The 19,690-nt window shown below is 43.5% G+C and overlaps 1 long non-coding RNA gene across 1 annotated transcript; it reads left to right on the top strand.

The window, feature by feature from the left end:
* Nucleotides 1–10,409: 10,409 nt before the first annotated feature.
* On the top strand, nt 10,410–19,435 carry LOC133273334 (uncharacterized). The gene is made up of 3 exons (XR_009744748.1): nt 10,410–10,475; nt 15,990–16,069; nt 19,310–19,435. It is a non-coding gene; the product is annotated as an uncharacterized LOC133273334 (long non-coding RNA).
* Nucleotides 19,436–19,690: the final 255 nt, after the last annotated feature.

Genomic DNA, 19,690 nt, shown 5'->3' with positions numbered 1-19,690 from the left:
TCCATGTTTACTGTCAGAGAAGAGTTTGTTTCGTCTTATTTTAAACCCCTTTGAAGCCTGTGCTTAACCTCCTGTGAAGCCTGTGCATAGATTTACCTGTTGCACTCTGATATCCAAGTAAGATTTGAGCCTTTTGTATGCTATGGGAAGAAGATGGAAATACTGCACTGAGGATGCAGGCAAACAAAAATAGGATTATTGATCTCTTGAAAAATGTATGTGTGCATCTATTGGACCTCCTGCTGTGAAGTGAGGTAATGCACACACCTGAATTTGGTTCCTGATGTATTTGGGAAGCAGCAGCAAAATGTATGAGGGAAAATAGATACAGGTAAGAGCTGCAATGGATTAAAATGATGTAATCTGCAGAGCAAAATGTGTAAGAGTAAATGGTCATCTCCCAGCATGGGAGTCTCGTTGCAACTGAGGAATTAGGGAGAAAATAAGGAGTGTTTTTTGCACAGAACTAATGCAGGGAAATTGTACACCACAACTGGTTTGCAGCCCAAGGACTAATTTAATCACAGGAGATAAAATTTCCCCTGTTTCACTGCAGGACATGTAACAATGACTGGCTCGTTTATTTCAGGGCTGAAGTTTATGTGTATAGGTCATACTTTATTTCACAGATGCTTCCTGCAAGCAGGATGTTTGACCTGCAGCATGGTAGAGGTCTGAAGGTGGTTCAGGGAAGCCTCTCCAGTCTGGAACAGAGGAGGCCTTGGAGGGGCTGGTTTGGTGAAGGTCTAGATTCCCAAATAACCATTTTGCTTGCTCTGTTATACACCAAGTGCTGAGCAAAGGGATCTGCTTTTCTTTTTCCTGTTTCTGTGTCTGGTGCCCTTGACCCTCACAGGAGTCACTAGAGAATTATTAGGTACCAGTCTATGTGTGTGTATGTATCACACACACATATAGATGCATTATCATTAAATGAAGGACTAAGCAATTGCACTGTGACTTAACTGGCTTACAATACAGCTGTATTGCTTTCAGATCTGGAGGAAACTCAGCTTTGGACTTGTGCATTGCCTGCAGGTCTTCTCCAGCATGAAGGAGACTTTCAGTTAGAGCTGGGGTTACAACTTGGTGCTTCTGGTCTGATTGAACCACATTTATTGGAATAAAATACATGGCACAAATGCTGTTTTATGGGGTACCCTTAGTGCAGAAAGTGGAAGGAGGCTGGTGGACATCGTTGGGATACTTAGAAGTAAAAAGAAATCAGTGATATGTATTTAAGACTTAGGTGTGCTAAAGGGAGACAGGAGAAAAAGAACGATTCCTCAATGCTAATCTTCCTCACATACTATAGATGAGTTTAAGGGAAATTCAACCACTTGAAAAGGAAGTTTCAAATAGGAGGATTACCAAAGGCTGTTCAGGATGAAAGAGAGTGAGAACCGGCAGAGCAACGCCCCAGTCCACGCTCCAGTCAAGGGGATGCTAATGTGGCTCTCAGCTATTCAAAGCCAAAAAAGCAATAGATGAGGAAGCTGTATTCCCTGGGGAGGGATCTTTATGAAGGAGGGAAAAACATCTCCATGCTATGCATTAAACCAAGCACTCTGTGTGATTTATTCAAGCAAAAGGCATAAAGGCAACTGGAAATGAGAATATGCAGTTGTAAAGAGCAAGGAACAGGTCAAGTCTATTTTTAGTGTCCATAAAATTATGGTTCTGTTTAGCAGAAGAAAAAGTGATAAAGTCCTCCTTAACCATAAGGCAGGGGTGAAGGAAAGCTCAAACCTTTCTCTCCTCTCATTTTCTGACTAAATCCACTTTTTTTCCTCTGGTTTTCCCAGTCTCTGTCCTGTCCAGGTCTAAGAAATTAGTATGTGTTGGGTTTTTGTTATAGGCTAACAGTGTTTTTTCTCCAGTGTTTGTGAGGAATGGTGGAAATTGCCCTTCTAGCAGACAGCTTGTGGGACAGGCAGCACAGGAAATGGTACCCACATGGAATAACTAGGGAGCTCATTTCTTCTTTCCATCCTTGTTACTGAGTGCTTGCGTTGGTTTATTGCAGGTGTCAGGAAATGTGGCCAGTTTTAAGGTGGGGTAAGGTACAGACTGACAAGAAATCTGTGATGAGGAGGGTACGTAGCAGGAAATGGGATTGTGAGGAAAGTGGGAATGTGACTCTGAAACATCTGTAGGGTATTTAGCAGAGGGGATGGAAGGAGAGGTCTGCAAGGCAGCACTGCTGCTGCACTGGACACATGCCCTTTGGGAGCCAGGGAAGGCTTCCAAGGATGGAAAGAGGTGAGGTAGCTTCAGGACTCCTTACTTCTTACTTGCATGGAATCATCTCTCTTAGCACTACACTGCTATATTTGGCTTTTCAACACAATAACTGCCGTTTTTGTGAAGTGTGATCCAATAATATCTCCTCATATGACTCAAATGCCTGTCTCCCAAAGATTGTGTCAAAATCTAATTAATTACACTATCAGATGTCTGCATCATTCATTCCTGTAACTTGGTTTGCTAGGCTGAAAGATTTCTGCTGAAACACATGTAAAATGAGCTAGGGTTTTGATCCTTGCCTTCAGAAATCTTTACTGTGATGTTTTGAATACAGAATCTCTTCAGTCTAAATCTATAGCTGCAATTGAACAGTTGCACTATCAGTACCACTATCAGCATTACAGAAACATTTACATTCCCTGCCTATGGGGAGTACTATGTGAGTGCCATAAACACAGTCTGGTGGGGAGGTAACTCCAGGAGCTCTGTATCCGGTGCTGTTTGCAGCCTGTGGCATTGGCAACTCATATGGGGCAAAATCCCATTGATACGGTTTAATGTGAAGTGTCCCTGCCCATGGCAGGGGGGTTGGAACTTGATGATCTTAAGGTCCTTTCCAACCCTAACTATTCTATGGTTCTGTGACATGCTTTAGTGTGAGGTGTCCCTATCCACGGCAGGAGGGTTGGAACTGGGTGATCTTAAAGGTCCTTTCCAACCCGAACTATTCTATGATTCTATGATTTTGGGCAAAGCAAGTGGGGAGCACAAAGCCTACAGGAACTTGGGGTCCCTCCTTTGCTACTTATTCCCATTTTTTGCTTGAATTCCTGCTGAGCCTCTGAGTCTTTTTGCTTGAACACATCTGGGTCAGCTTCTGCCCTCAATTAGATGTCAGTTCAATTCTTGCTTTAAGCAGGTTTTCATGAGAACAGCTGAGGGCAGAAACTGGCCCTGGAAAGCTGCTGGAAATAAGAACATTGACAAATCTTATGTATTGTATAAGCAGAGGGGGCAGAAAGGGCAGTAGTCACAAGAACAGCTCTCTTGCCTGTCTTGTTGAAACAAACATCTTTTCTTCTAGGACAAAACCATTACTTTTTATATAACAAATCAGGCTGTTTTGTTGTTTTAATGGCTTTATAAATGGAATTTGTTAACAGTGACTCCACTGTTGTGATGTTAAATGGCGGTAAATTGGCCTGCTGTGTTGCAGCCACCTCTTATTAGAAGTTCCTTTCCCCTCCTGTGCTAAGAGGCTGGGGTTTGAAAACCTGTGAACAAGGACATCATAGAGAATCTGATTCAATTCACTTTAAAAGCTGAATTAGAGCAATTGATCATTTCATTCTGGTGATCATAGTCTCCCAGTGGAAAAGACTGAAACATCTGTAATAGCCAGACTTGCAGAATCACAGTAAGTGAATCAGAGCTGTTTGGAAACTTATTTGTCAACTCACTGGCAGTTATGAATGTCATAATAATGATTTAAAAAATTGGCAGAAATAGCTTCAAGTCAAACTAAAATGGGAAAGTCTCAGTTTGGTTGCAGGAACATTTAAAAAATACAAGAAAATGGATATTTCTAAGTGAAAAGCCACAGAAATTGAAAGACAGATCCAAAGCTTTATTTAAGAACATTGGTAGAGGTGTTTAGATTACTCAGGTTGGTTTTGACTCTATTTTCAACATGGGACTTGGTGCTATGGGCACAATTCTGTGTCATGATTTGAAGTTCCTGTATTCTTCACAAACCAGACAACGTGCCATATATGTTGTTTCCCAAAGGTGATGTTTCCTGAAGCCCAACAGAGATCACTGATGCACTTTATTACTAATAGTCATTATTCCTTGAAAGGGAGCAGTTGCATTTGTGAGCAGGTAGATGCTGTGCATAGGTTGAATCCTGAAGGACTTGTTTAGACAGTTTCCACAGAGTTACCCTCCTGCAAGGGACATGTATCTGCTGAGCCCAGAGATCTCCTTAATGGCATTATCAGAGCAACGGGCTCCTCAGAGAGATGCACATTAGAGCAAGAACAGCAGTAAGATCAGGCTACAAAACCCTGTGAGCTGAAAACTCCTTAGGCAAGGAATGTATTGCAGAAGAGTCACAGGCAAACGTCAATGAAACATCAGCGGAACAGCTGAAAAGCAAAATAATGAGTTGGGAAATGTTCCATAATGGTCTCATCTGGAAGTGTGACTGGTGCATCGTTCTGGTACTCAGTAAAAGAACCCCCAACTTCATATTGCTTATATTTTCTTCGCACATGTGGTTTTCATAGGTGCTGGAATGAAAACAGAGAAGCCTATAAACCCCTCCATATGTAATCACATGGAAATCTCAGTATAGCTGCTTAGCCAAGGAAACCCCAATCCCTTTCTGCTCATCTGTACTTTTTGTCCCTTTTTTTTTTTTTTTTGGTGTTACTTTTGCTTCCTTGTTTCTTGTTTTTTGTCTTAAACCAATTGCCAGTAAATGACTGTTCATTGTTCCAAACCTGCACATGACTTCAGCTGACACTGACATGAACAATCTCAGACTCTAAGACAAGAACACCACCAGAACTAAAACATTCCTCTTAGCTAAGCGAGCTTGTGGTGAAGTGTGTACCGCTCCTACTGATGTGACACTGGTTTTAGTGTTAAGAATAAGCTCAAACATTTTGCAGCAGCTTCTGTGTTTTCCTTGAAATCGTGCTCCAGAGGCTTTTAAATCCAAGAAGGCATTTTTCACAAGGAAAAAATATAATAAGTCTTCATGTTGAAAACAAATTGCTAACATGACCTGAGTGCTTTCCAACCACTCTGAAATGGGAGGACAAAGAAGTCACAGCGCACGTTCATCTTAGTCACCTTTTCTCTAAAGAAGGCACTTTTTGCATTTCTCCTGCTCCTCCATAGGTTTACAACTTTAAATTCGTGGCTCAATTCCAACCAAAGTTCATAAGGGAGAAGAGCAGAACTCTCACAGGTGATTGTGTTGATACAGATTTCATGGAACTAAGCAGATGGAAGTAACCCACTAGAAAAGTCCAGCCCAAATACAAGACTTGAGCAAGGATTTTTCCTAGGAATGGCAATCTTCTTCTGGCAACCTCGATCAGTGTAGCTGGGGGAAACAGGCTCCACTGGTAGCTCTGTCGTCACAGAATCATAGAATAGTTAGGATGGGAAAGGACCTTGAGATCATCCAGTTCCAACCCCCCTGCCATGGACAGGGATGCCTCACACATGCCTCACACCATACCATGTTGCCCAAGGCTCTGTCCAGCCTGGCCTTGAACGCTGCCAGGGATGGAGCATTCACAACTTCCCTGGACACCCTCACAGTAAAGAACTTCTTCCTTAAATCTAACCTGAACTTCCTCTGTTTAAGTCTGAACCCATCACCCCATGTCCTATCACTCCAGTCCCTGATGAAGAGTCCCTCCCCAGCATCCTTGTAGCCCCCTTCAGACACTGGAAGCTGCTCTGAGGTCTCCACGCAGCTTCTCTTCTCCAGGCTGAACAGCCCCACTGTTCTCAGCCTGTCTCCATACAGGAGGTGCTCCAGCCCCTGATCATCCTCATGTCCTCCTCTGGACCTGCTCCAACAGCTACATGTCCTTCTGATGTTGAGGACACCAGAACTGCCACAAGACACAAATCAATATGAAACAAAACTTTACTGGGGCTTTTGGAACAGTGTGGTCCCAAAAGTGTATGGCTGGCTTGCAAGTCTTGTGGCTTTTTTTCTCATTTCCCCCCCCCCCACTTTTTTTTTGTGTTTTTGTTTGGTTTTTTTTTGAGATAATCTCATTATATTTCTGGGAATTGTGAATGTTTAGGTTTGGAATATTTTCTGATTTCAACAATCTTTGCAGGAAATATGCCTGCAATTAGAATGAATATCCCAAATGAAATCACCTCTGTAGCAAGCAGGGCTTTCCCAGCCACGGGGCCATCCATCTCAGCCTGCAGCCATATAGTCATTATAAGGCGATGTGGGTTTTGAGAGGAAAACATTTACCAAGAAGGGAAATGACAGCACTTCTCAGGGTTAAAAGAAATGTATGTAAATAAAGATACCCTCTGCTTCCATAACCCAATTACAACATTGATGTGCGTGATCTGAAAATTATATGCTGTGAAAATAACACAGCATTACAGATCAGCATCTGACTGGCTCTCCTTGATTTCAGACACATGTAGGATAATTGCATGCTCCAACATAGATCTTAATTTGTATTGTTCCAGAAGAAAAGCCTTTATTTCTGTAAAGCAATTCTAATCCTAGGGCATTAAATAAACAAAAGCCTTTGAGGGAGGCAGAGATAGCAGCAGCTCCACTGGGTGAAAATGGACCTGCATAAGAGACCTGTTCTTGTTCCCCAAAGCACTCTCCTAGAGGCAGTGCCTGGCCTGTTTCTTCGTGTGGTAGGGAGCAGTAGTGTTTGGCTGGTAGAAGGCCCATGGTATGAATAAGGTTTGGGAAAAGAATGGTCTGTATCATACTGGCCAATGCCAAATTGCAAAGTGAAAATGCTGTGATAGAAGGCGTGAGTGTGGTATTTGCCAGGCATTCCATGAGAGAACCTGCACAGGCTCAGTCCCAGGAGCATCACTAGGAAGCTTTTAAATCCCTCCAGGGATGGTGACTGCAGCATTGCCCTGGGCAGCCTGTTCCAATGCCTGACCACCTTCTAAGTGAAGAAATTTTCCCTAATCTCCAGTCTAAACCTCCCCTGGTGCATCTTGAGGCCGTTTCCTCTTGTCCCGTCCCTAGTTCCTGACCCCACATTGCTTCACCCTCCTTTCATGTTGCCAGCTTGCTGAGGCTGAAGGGGTGTTTTAAATGGAAGAATAAGAGAATTGGTTTGTGCTATTGCTATCAGATACCACAGTAAAGCTGAGAAAGTCTCTTCTGTAGCTTATTCACTTCCTGTGGTAATTTTGCAGGCAGCATTACATGACCATAGCTGAGCTATTATTTTATTTCCAATTCTGGATAGCACTGTGTATTTTCTGCCTTGTGGCAAAGAAAACCTGGAGCAATGAAATGCATGAACCTGATGGTTTCTGAACATTGTCGATGCTGCCAAATTACACCTTTTGGTGAACAAGCTGAAAGTTCAGTGTGTTCCCTGATCTTTAAAGCCTTTTAAAGCACCACCATCCCCTTCCCCAGCTGAGCCTGGCTGTGCCGTTAATGTATGACAAATCTGGGAATGACTCATCAGCTGTTTGCTACTGTGCACACGTTGGATGTTCGTTGCCCTCGCTGTACAAGCAGTTGCAGATCGAGCCTGCAGTCGTGAGTCAAGCTGATGTTTTGAAGCCAGGGAGTGTTGTGGGGAAAATGAACGTGTGCCGGTGGTACCGTGTGCTGACAAAAGGCTGATCCTTCCAGCGGCTCAGGAGAGAAGCTGCTGCTTAAGAAGCTGCTGCATTTTGAACTCAGGAGAAAGAAAACATCCCAAGAACCTAATAGGAATATTCAGTTCACTGTTTTTACAGACAGGCCTGCCTCAGTTCGAATGTTCCAGCCTTGAAAGCACAGGTTGAGCTCAGTTAGCTGAAAGATTCCATTGTAATTCAAATTAAAGGAATAATTTGAACAAATAACTCTGAAGTTGCTGCCTGCTTAAGCACTGTCAAGCACCAAGGCAGGACTTGCAGCTGCCTGAATGTGTCTTTCCATCTCCTTTGAGCATTCTACTTCCTTGCTGCGTGGAAAGCAACATGATAAGTTAACATAACCATGGCAGGGAGTGTTGTTTTGCTACATGTTGAAGCAGAGGTGAGGTGGGACCTTACGGCAGGAGGGGTAGACCTCCTTCCCTTGGAGAGTTACGGAACTTGCTCAAAAGTGAGCAAGACAATGGGATATTGCTGCGAGGTGCAGGTAGCAGCAAGGGATGGCACCATTTCCCATTGATGGCTTGGAATCATGTATATTTTTGTTGTCTCACAGAATATTATGGAGGTGGCTGGGAAGAACAAGCTGCCAGCACAGCTGCAATGGATGGAAAGCGGTACTGTTCAGAGGGGACAGGGAAACAACACAGAGCTTCACCAGGTGCAGGATGAGGCCTGTGCTTTCTAATGCATTGCCTTACCTTGGAATGTAACTGATCATTTCCTACTTTCTGGTTCCCAAGAGAACGCTCTGTGATCAAGGCTGGCTGCAAATGGTGACGAACTGTTTGAACTCGATCCTCTTTGAACTGTGCAACCTCTGAGGAAAGCTGGGGAAGTTTAGAGAGGAAACCAGCTTATCTTTTCCTTCTTGCTGGATGGATGCCCTTATTTTGTTTCAGATCCTTCAGCTTTAGTTTTCCTATGGAAGTGTTACTTATTCAGCTTTCAAATATTTGGTCAGCTTATTAATTTTTCATATGCAGGAGCTTTGAATATTTCTCTTTGAAATGCCAAAACTAAGCTCTTTTTTCTTCTTCTCTGGGCAGTGTATTTGGTTCTCCAGCTATGACCTTCTCCCAAAGGCTGCTTAGAAAAATAGCCAAGGACAGATTCTCCAGCTTGTGGACGTCTGGTGGGAGCGCTGTAAGTGATGAAAAAGGTCCCGTTGCAGATACTAAAAGGGATGAAATATTTAGCATGTGAAGGAGAACATCCAAGATCACAGTGGTCAGAGGAGAAAACCACGTGGGCTCTTTGTTTGCTGTAATAGTTATTGTTTGAATTCCTGCTGTTACTATTGCTTTACCCTCTGGTGTTGCTTTACCAGGAACAGGTGTTTTACTTTTTAGGGCAAAAGATGCTAAAATGAACTAAATGTGGAGTTTATTGCTTTGTTTCTTGTATGTAGTATTTTTCTTGCTTTACTTCAGGCTTGCTTCCATTTTTTTTTCCTGTATGATGAATGTAGGAACAGCACTAGCATGGGCTTGTTCTCCTTGCCATGCTCCAGACCATATACTACCTCTTCCTTACAAACTTCTTCTGGATGAATTTACCCTTTCCAACTTCTCCAGCCTTCATTCAATATTAGTACTTTCTTTTTCTTTAGTTGTTCTTTATCAGAGTAGTTTTATCTCACCCACCATCTTCCATTTCACTGCTCTTACCAAGTTTCATATCATAGAATCATAGAGTAGTAACGGAAAGGAAAGGACCTTAAGATCATCCAGTTCCAGCCCCCCTGCCATGGGCAGGGACACCTCACACTAAACCATGTCACCCAAGGCTCTGTCCAACCTGGCCTTGAACACCGCCAGGGATGGAGCATTCACAACCTCCCTGGGCAACCCATTCCAGTGCCTCACCACCCTCACAGGAAAGAATTTCTTCCTTATATCCAATCTAAACTTCCCCTGTTTAAGTTTGAACCCGTTACCCCTTGTCCTATCACTACAGTCCCTAATGAAGAGTCCCTCCCCCACATCCCTATAGCCCCCCTTCAGATGCTGGAAGCTGCTCTGAGGTCTCCATGCAGTCTTCTCTTCTCCAGGCTGAACAGCCCCAACTTTCTCATTCTCCTCTTTGAGTTCAGATCTGGTGGCTGCAGGCTCCAGGCTCCAGCTGCCTCATACAGTGAGTAAATGAAGGCTGTCTCTCATTACATGGTACGCCTCGCCTTTTCCTCTGCTCCCCACAACCTGCTCCTCCAGGCAATTCATTTCACACATCTTTGTTGAGAACAGAGTTGTTGAGAACTGTATTGTAGATCAGTGCTTATTTATTGACTTGTGTCTTGTTATTATTTTGATAGACGGGTTTTGGTGTACTGCATACCCACCCCAGCTCTTCTCTCTTGCTGGTTTATTACCTCTGTGTGGTGTTTCTCAACACTCCAGATGGTGACTGAGCTGTGAATGCAGGGCAAACCATGCCTCACAGAAAGCAGTAGGATACTGGTGGTTGATATAAGGCAGAAGAATACCAAGGGCATCTTTGTACATAAACAAGATGTCTAAGAAGCTTTCTGAAAGTGCCTGTGTGAGTTAATATACCAGTTCATGTCTGTGTTCAAAAGTATTTGGGAGCTTCAAATCTTTCAATTGTTTATGTGATTTTTTTTTTTTTTTGCTTGTACTTGGTTATTCTTTAAAATTAGACAAGACCAGAGGCTCATGATATGCATTTGAAGGAGCTGATGTAAACCTGAATACATTCCCTGATAGGGCTTTTCACACCAACAGCATAGAAACTGAGGAAGAAACTGAGGAAGTGGAAACAAAGCTGCAGCTCCAAGCACGTAAACAGAGCAGAGGGAGTCCAAGGTATCCAGCTTGTTTTGGTGTGACACATTTGTCTTGGGTTCAGCTGATAACACCACTGATAGCACCGATGTTTTCAGACTGAAAGTCAAAACAACAGCACTGTACCAGCTACTAAGAAGGAGAAAAATGACTGCTACTGCTGAACCCAGGACAGCATTGCAATAGTGATTGCCAGCCCTGAAGAGAAATTCTTTGATATACTGTGTTTTGCTTGTTGTTTTCCCAAGTTCCTGAGCTGTCCCCATCAGTGCAGCTCTGTGGAGCAGGCTGTGCTTTCCTTGTGCTGGTGAAGGAAGAGAGTGTGAAAACATCCACCTCTGAAACTCCATCACACTGCAAAACAACTGTGTCAGAATTTATAGTGAATACCTGCAAATTCTGGCAACATACCAGGAGATCTAATACCATCCCAGCACAACAGAAATTTAGCATGGAGGCACAGGCTTTACTGGGCTATAATTGGTTCATATTGCTCCACTTTTACAATCCTGCATTCAAATACATTCTCACTGAAAAAGAAACTGATGAATCTTCAATACCAGGAGAGCTTGAGACCATCAACAGACTTTTAATGAGTCTCAGGCTGCATTTCTGCTCTTGCAGTGCTGCTAAAACATGGTCTTGCCCAGGGGGACACTCAGGAGCCAATACAGCCACTTAGAGAAAGAAGTTTGTGGGACCAGTGGAGCAAAGTATGGAAAACCCAGTGCTTAAAAACCCCACTGTGTATTCAGAGAACAGCCTGAAGGAGTTGGCAATGACACAGCACAGGAAAATCAGGCTTTCAAAAGGGAATACTGTGTGTACGCTGCAGCTAGTGGGCTGGAGCCTCCGTAGAGGGGTCTGTCATTGTGAAGCTTTGTGCAGGGGTTGTGAGGGCAGAGGTGGAAATACCAACTCATAAGTAGTTCCAGAAGGGCTACATTATTCTTACATGGCATATCAGTGAATGGCACTTAACTGTGGACAGGTGTGTGCACAGAAATACAAGTTTGTGTAATCACATTGCAGCCAAAGAACTCAGGTGCTGTGGCAATAGAAGAAACAGATTCAGTCCAGCAACGCTGTATGCGAGATACAGTACTTGTGGGCCACGTCAGTGCTTTACAGCACTCCTCTGGTGAAAACTTTAGCTCATAGCAAAAGATATGGTTGACATAAACGTGATTCTATGACTTTAAGGCCCTATCTTTTAGTTTTTCTAATAATTTTAAATGGCTCTTACATTGTGTTTAATCTCACTGTATCTTGCTGGTTTGTGGGGCTGTGTGGTGCTGTTCAGTTTGTGCATGTTTGGAACCAGAGAAAGCATGAGGAAGATTCCCCAGCACAGAGCTGTAGATGAGTCTTGAGGTTCTGTTTCCTCCTGACTACCACAAACACTTCAGCACCTTCATTTGGCTTTCCAGATACGGAGACATTATTGCAATTCATGTTGTACATTTGTTGATGTACAACAGTGTTGTACAGCAAACGTTGTACATTTGTTTACAGCCTAAACAAAAAGTCCCATGCATTCCGTTTTTAGAGCCCAAACCATACAAGTGGCTAGTAGCTTGGTTGACACTCTGGATCCATGAGGTAAGTCATAGAGCCCAGCCTGGTTTGGGTTGGAAGAGACCTTAAAGCTCATCCAGCTCCAACCCCTGCCACGGGCAGGGACCCCTTCCACTAGAGCAGCTTGCTCCAAGGTCCTGTGTCCAACCTGGCCTTGAACACTGCCAGGGATGGGGCAGCCACAGCTGCTCTGGGCACCCTGTGCCAGCGCCTCAGCACCCTCACAGGGAAGAGCTTCTGCCTAATACCTAACATGAGCTTCCTTGTTTAAGTCAGCTCACAGACAATGCTGCATCAGCCACAGCTACAATCAGACCCTTTCTCACAAAGTGGCTTGTCTGTCTAGACAGCAAAATGCTTTGAATCTCAGTAAACTATACTAGAATTCCCAGAAAAAAAGTCTGAATCATTTTCCTGCTCTTTTATGAATTCAGATATCATTCCTGTTTTAATTCACCTATTCCCACCTAATGCTTAATTAAGGCAGGTATTCTGGGGTAGCTGGTTTTAATTTCCTTCTAGCTGTGCTTCAATTTCTGTTGTTGCTTCACTGCTGATTTTACTTTTGCAATTGATTGGGAAGGTTTAGGCTTCCTTTAATGTTAGTCTTTAAATACTCGCTCACAACAGGGACCCTCAAATGCTTATTATATTGGACTGCATGATGAGAAACAGTCTGCAGTGCCAGATCTGGTGGGTGATCTCCTCCTGCTGTATATATCTCCACACAGGCACAGATGCTTTCAGTGGTTTTGCTACTTGTATTACATTACCATTGTTATAATTAGTTCCTTCTTTACAAATCTCCCAGATAGCACAGGAGCCACCCAAAGTAGCCATCAAGAAAAGATTGTTTCCTTGATAGCTGTATCAAATGGCTCTGTCTCTCTGGCACAGTAAGCTACTCAGCAGTGCCACCACTCAGGCAGCTCTTTTTTCCCTGTGAATATGGAGTAGGAATGAATTGAGGCACATGGAGCTGTATTATTAACCTGCCATGTCATCATAGTCCAGTGATTACCAGGTCCCTGTCAGCAAATTCAGTGTGCAACATGCTGACTAAAATACAAATGGGGAAGTATAACTCAAGCAACCCAAGGAAAGTTACCTTGGAAATAGTTAAAAAACAAAGGAAAATAAGAATGGGTGCTGCGATTAAGGTAACGTTGTTAACTTGTGATAGTATGGCGTATTTTTCAGCTTCTCTTCATCAAAATGACATCTACTGTAATTTCATCAGGGACTGTAGTGATATGTCAAGGGGAAATGGGTTTAAGTAACAGGAGAAGTTCAGGTTAGATACAAGAAGAAGTTCTTCCCTGTGAGGGTGCTGAGGCGCTGGCACAGGGTGCCCAGAGAAGCTGTGGCTGCCCCATCCCTGGCAGTGTTCAAGGCCAGGCTGGACAAAGCCTTGGATGACATGGTCTGTTGTCCAGGGCATTAGAACTGGAGGAGCTTTACGGTCCTTTCCAACCCAAACCATTCTATGCTTCCATGACTATTATGAATAGTCACAACAAACCTGATTGAAGAAGCAAATGAAATGCACAGCGATAGTTTTTTTCCTATCAAACCACTTGGTTTAACAGCATGTATCTAAGCCACCCTCAGTTCAGGGTCAACACTGCCCCAGTCCTTAAAAAGCACCATCAAGGGCTCATGGCCTTTCCCCCAGGGGGATGAATGGGACTTAAGCAGTGCTGAGCACCAGTCAGTGGTGTCCCAGCTCAAGGCCAAGGGTTCATCCTGGTTTGCAGTGGTTCAGTGAGGGAAAGATGTATTAGGCCATGAAGCTGCAATACTTGGCAGTAAAACAGGGAAAAAAAAAACATTGGTATAGAGAACACATTCTCAAACCTTGGTTGAATAGCTTCAATTTTTAACAGAACTTGGGCTAGGGAAAGCAAGACGTTTATTAAGAATTGTTGTCTTGGCTTTGTTTTTAGCCTTTTCCCTTCATTGTGGTGTCTCGAATGGCAAACTCAAAGGCAAATATGTCATTTTATATTAAACCCTTGTTCAGCCAATGGTCCAGACTCTTCCCTGGGGTGACTTTCATAGCTTTATGCCAGGAACAAATTTGATTAGTCTCAAGGAAGGATAAAAATCCCCCAAGGTCTGAGGCCTGTTACCTCAGTGTTATACTCATTTGCAACTCCTTCAAGGTCTCTCCTTCCTTAACGGTGCTTTGGAAGGTTCAGACCTGGGATGAAGATGACAGCTCCCTGCTCTGAGAAGGTCTTTTTGTCTTGTGGATGGTTTTTTCACCACGTGGAAGTTAAGAGCACTGTTTCCCCTTTAGTCTCCACAGCCCTGTATGGATATGAGCGTTCCCCTTTCTTTAGTTTGAAAATGGGTTAGCTTTGACATCTGAACCTGAATTACGCCAACGGGTAACGATTCAGCAGTCTTGCTACTAAGGCCCACATCATTCACACCAGTGTCAATAGTATCTCCACAACTTCCCCTTCAGAAGGGGAAGAAATGTCCTGATGCAGTGAAATCCCAGTAGGCTCACCACTAAACCCTTGCAGACTTTAACAGCCAAAAGGGAGCTGTCTTGCTGTGTTTCTTGCATGCTTTGTGTTCCCAAACCTGACTGCAGCAAAAATGTGGCACTTGACCTTTTGCTGTTTCACGCCTCTGTCTGTGAAGCTGCCAGGTTGTCTGGAGAGGAACCCAGGAAGCTTCTTGTGTTTGTCAGAGATGCAGCCAGGCTGGGAGATGCAGCACTGGAATATTTATGAATACTTGAGAATATTCTCATCTGAGTCTGGGTTCTTTTCCATTCCCATCATCAACTGAGCAGAGCCTGGAGATAGCGGTTTGTAGTGAAGCTGTTGTTGGAAAACAGAGTATGTAAGCAGTAGGGGAGAAGTGTAAAGCAAAAGGGTTTGTTTGATGCTTGTGAAATACTGGAATAAATTGCAGTGCGTTGTGTCTGCGTGCGTAGGAAGATACAAATAGTGCAGTCACACCAGGCAGTCCTCCTTGTGATTCTGATGGGGGACAAGGATGGGAGCAAAGGGGGAGGTACTTCAGGCTCATCACCAAAGACCTGCTCTCTTCCTGCTAAACCAAATGTCAGTCTGGATGTATGAGAACACTGAAGGGGAACTGCAGAACATCTTAATTTCTCAAATTAATCTCCTTAAGATTTAATTAGCGAGTGCCTTGCTGCAAGTGAAGAGGATTGCCTACCTTGCAGCTGAACCCAAGTAAGGAAGCAGAGCATCAGTGCAAGTAGGAAGATGCTTACCTCACAGCTGAGGCTTTGCTAAATACACCAAAGGGACCCAGGAGCTTGCTCTTCAGGGTCATTAAAGAGTTCAACCCCTATCAGGAATGAACCCAATGGTTGCAAATTCCTGTCCCAGTTCCTACAGGGATGTAGGTAGAGTAAGTCTGATCCGTAACAAGAATCATGGAACTACAGACCCCCCCTAGCTTGGTACTTGTGTCATGCTGACAGACATCCCTGTAGCCTGGTAAAGACACATAAAGACTATACAGCTCTCTCTGTGATTCACTGTTCTTACAACTAGAAAGTTTTCCCTAATATCTCCCTTGGATTTCCTTTTCTGCAGTTTCAGGCTCTTACTTTGGTAGTCTTTTCCTTTAGCTGAAACGTGATAAAGACAGTGAGGAATTAGCATCTAAGTTACAGGGTGACTCCTCTTTCAGGTGTGTAATGCATGCAGGGAAAAGGAACTATTTAAAGCCAGATAAGCTGTTATTTAAATGATTTCAGGAAAATCCTTGGGTTTTGTGAAGAATGAAACCTCCAGCACAGTTAAATACAAGGGCTGGTGAACACTGCAAGAGCAAGCATCACTTACTGTAAATATTATAGCTTCTAACAGCATGAGATTGTTTGTGTCTTTCATCCCTGCAGATGCACTTTAACTTATTCCATGTTAAAAGGTCAAATTTGCTTCTTTGTTTGCTATTATGTAGATCCTCGCAGTTCTTTTGCAAATGCAACCACCTAAATAATTCATGAGAGCAGAGACACAAGCTGTCAGTGCCACATCCAGGTAAGTCCTAATTCATGACAGCCTTCCCTTCCTTGAAGACCACAAAGGACGTAGCTGTGCAGTGACTGTGCCAAGTTGTGGTGTGTTGCTGGAGGCTTCTTTGACTCTCGGGGTAAATCTGGCAGTTGAAGACAAGAATGGAATAGGCAGAGAAAAAGTATTGATCAAAGGGAATTTTCCCCTTGACATAACCTGGAAAATGGACCTTAGGTGCTAACTTAGGATCAAACCAGGCAGAAATTACACTGGAAGAAAATATTGACAATATATCTAAAAATAGGAAGACTGTGCCTGTTGTACGAGCAAGTTTGGGGATGTCAGGCATAGCAAAAATCAATGCTGTAATAAGAGGTAGAGTGATGGCATATCAGAAGAGGAGCTGTTACTCGCTGCCTCATGTGGAACCTGACAGCATGTATTGGAGTGTCAACTGGTCCTGAAGTTACAGACATTTCTATCTGAAATGACTGTCACTTTGGAGGAAGAGCTTGGCTTCCTCCTCAGCCAGGATGTAAAGGCACCTGGGATTCGCTTGTCCCTAGCACTGCTTTATCTTTGGAGATGCTGTTGTGGCAGAGGGGATTTGCTGGAAATCACTCTTGAAAGCGATGAGCTGCCTGGAGCTGCCTGTTCAAGAGTTTTGGACCCGTCTCCTCGAGCACAATCCAGTGATAGAAATCTGCAAAATGGGAAATTCTGGAGGTCAGTGACAGTATTTGACTCTTTACAGGAGGGCCTGCATGCTCTTCAGCTGGAAGATCTTAACACGCTGAAAGACATCGTATTGCTGGATGAGCTAACTGCCTGACTGGGGCTTATCAGTCTGTCTTTGATTTCTTCCTGTTCTCTCCAGTCTGTGCAGGTCTAACAATAAGGGAATCTGGAACAGCGGTAGGAACAATGTAAACTATTTTTTACCTCCTCTGAATAACAGGGAAAAAGCAATTTCCAAGTGACAGGAGTGATCAGCACAGTTTGATTGCAAACTTAGAGCAGCTGTTACATTAGCTGGGGTTTGCATGCCTCGTGTTTATTTGCATACAGATTTGACAATGTAATTGTCTACTGACAGGAAGAACATTGAAAGGAAATAAGGAAATAAGATAACATTCCTACAGTCTGCTTCTGTATCACAGCCAGAATTTAGAAGCTACCATTCTGCAGCAGAAGTTGAGGTTTTTATTCTACCAAGTGGTACTTGGCCAGTTAGAAGCCTTGGAGCCAGTTTCATTCAGATTTACTGGGGCCTACAAGGATACTGGAGAGGGACTCTCCATCATGGACTGTAGTGACAGGACAAGGGGTGATGGGTTCAGACTGAAACAGGGGAAGTTCAGGTTAAGTATAAGGCAGAAGCTCTTCCCTGTGAGGGTGCTGAGGCGCTGGCACAGGGTGCCCAGAGAAGCTGTGGCTGCCCCATCCCTGGCAGTGTTCAAGGCCAGGTTGGACACAGGGGCTTGGAGCAAGCTGCTCTAGTGGAAGGGGTCCCTGCCCGTGGCAGGGGTTGGAGCTGGAGGAGCTTTGAGGTCCCTTCCAACACAAACCAGGCTGGGATTCTATGATTCTCTCTTGTAATGTAAACCCAAAGTAAACTTGTGGGACTGAGTGAAGGCCAGATCACCTGCAATCCAGCATTTAACAACACTTCACATTTAACAATATGCTTTACATAATAAAAGGTAATCTCCAAGTAAATGAATGTAAGGCATTTGTTGTTAATGTGTTTTATTTAGAAGAGTGTTCCTACTTCTCACATTGCACCAGATGACCCATTCTGCATTGGTACGAAACTCAAAACCAGGCAGGGCTTTGACTTTAAGATGCAGCCCAACTCTGCCAGCACATTTTAATACTGCCTGCAGTGGAATCAGGACTCATGGCAATCACGGCTGCGTTTGAAAGATTTCCTCTCCTTGTCTGCCCTACTTTTCTGTCTCATCATAATTTAAAAGCCTCAGCATCAGGCTGATTTTGGAGACATTCAGCAGCGAAGGAACTGGGTTTGATAGGAAAATGGGCTGGGGAGAGGAAGAAGACGACTGTTTCTCTTGAAACTCTGTCCTGAGTGATGTTTTCTGTTAGAATCAAGGTCAGGGTCAGCTGGTGGGAGTGTGCTACAATTAAAGTAGTGAGAACCACATTTAAAGATGAAGGGGATGCTTTGAACGTGTCTCTTATTGAAAACCACTGACCCATCTGTTCCTTGGCTAACACCCTGACAAGCATTTTGGCCAGTGACATGACAGAGCTGCTAATATGAATCAGCAGAATCTCTGTAGGCAGACAGAGTACTGGAAATGGTTTCTTTTCCTGTGTTTCCAATTCATTTTAAATACCACTCCCATCACACCAGAGACATCAAATAAATGACAGGCAGGAGATGAAAAGAAAAAGTAAAGCCAGACTATGAGTAAGTGTTAATTAAACCAGGATTTGGAATAATCATAGTTCTCCTTTAATATCTGTTGCATATTTAAGACCCATTTTGAGTTGATTTACATAGCTGTTTGTAATGATTTCTAGCAGATATTTCACTGTGCTAGTGTCTGAAATCTGTGATTCTTGTCACTGACTGCACTGCTGCCTTTGATACTCTGAACTCACGTTAACTTGACGTTAACACACGTGTGCTGAAAACGATGGCTTATGACTTGGAAATCAGCGTGTTACACGATACCTGTCTGCTGACAGTCCTGGGAATGAAAGTAACTCCTGTACTCAAAAAGCCATGTTTCCTTTCCTTTGAATTAGCGGTTCCTGTAAGTTGACAGCCTCAACTTTTAGGATAAAGAAACCACATTAATATTTATAGTATTGCTCAGGGGAAAAAGATATAATTGGTTGCTGAGTAGAATTTGATCCCAAATTGGTATGTCCTGTGTGTTTGTGTGTGTTAAACATACAAATGTATGTTCATGTGTACATATAGATATGTAGAGATACAGCTGTAGATATTCTGGACTGCTTTGTATGTATAGATATGTGGGAATGTGTGCGTTTGCCTGTATACACATACCTCCGGGATGCATTCCTATTTATCATCTAAATATTTAATGGAGTTATGCAACTCTACGTAAGTGTAGAAGCCTCCTTTGATCTGAGGTAGTTGCTGCCAGTTGTTGTGATTTATTTTAGAAGGTTTGTGCATATCAAGCTGTGGTAACTCCAGCTTGTTTTTGTTTCATTAGAATGTTTAAGCCCTCAAGATCTGTTAAGCTGGTGTTTTGTTTTGGTTTTCAGGAACTAAATCCCCCTTGAAAGAGCTAATTTAGCCACCGAAGTGGATCATCAGACAGAGCATTAAGACCATAAGTGGTTATAGCAAACAGTAATGTCAAAATCTAGTCACCAGTTTCCCTTACATTTGTCCTGCAGCTTCTGCACAACTTCATCTCACTCGACGCAGCCTGTGAAGGACCAGGTTTGCTTCTTCACTGGCTCCACTGTGGCAGCAGCAGTGATGGGGAAGCCAAGATCATCATCATCCACCAGTGACTCCACACTGGAAGGTGCTGCTTGGAGTTTCCCAGCGAGTGGCTTCTGGTGAGACTTACTCCCCCACCATCAGCACTTCAAGTTGAGAAGGCAAATTACAGTGGTGATAAAGTGTGTTTTCTATAG

This window comes from Pezoporus flaviventris, unplaced genomic scaffold (assembly GCF_033815535.1).
Source record: "Pezoporus flaviventris isolate CSIRO_AGI_PZ_B2104156 unplaced genomic scaffold, CSIRO_AGI_Pfla_v1 ptg000031l, whole genome shotgun sequence".
Classification (NCBI taxonomy): Eukaryota; Metazoa; Chordata; class Aves; order Psittaciformes; family Psittacidae; genus Pezoporus; species Pezoporus flaviventris.
This window is presented reverse-complemented; position numbering and strand designations above follow the sequence as displayed.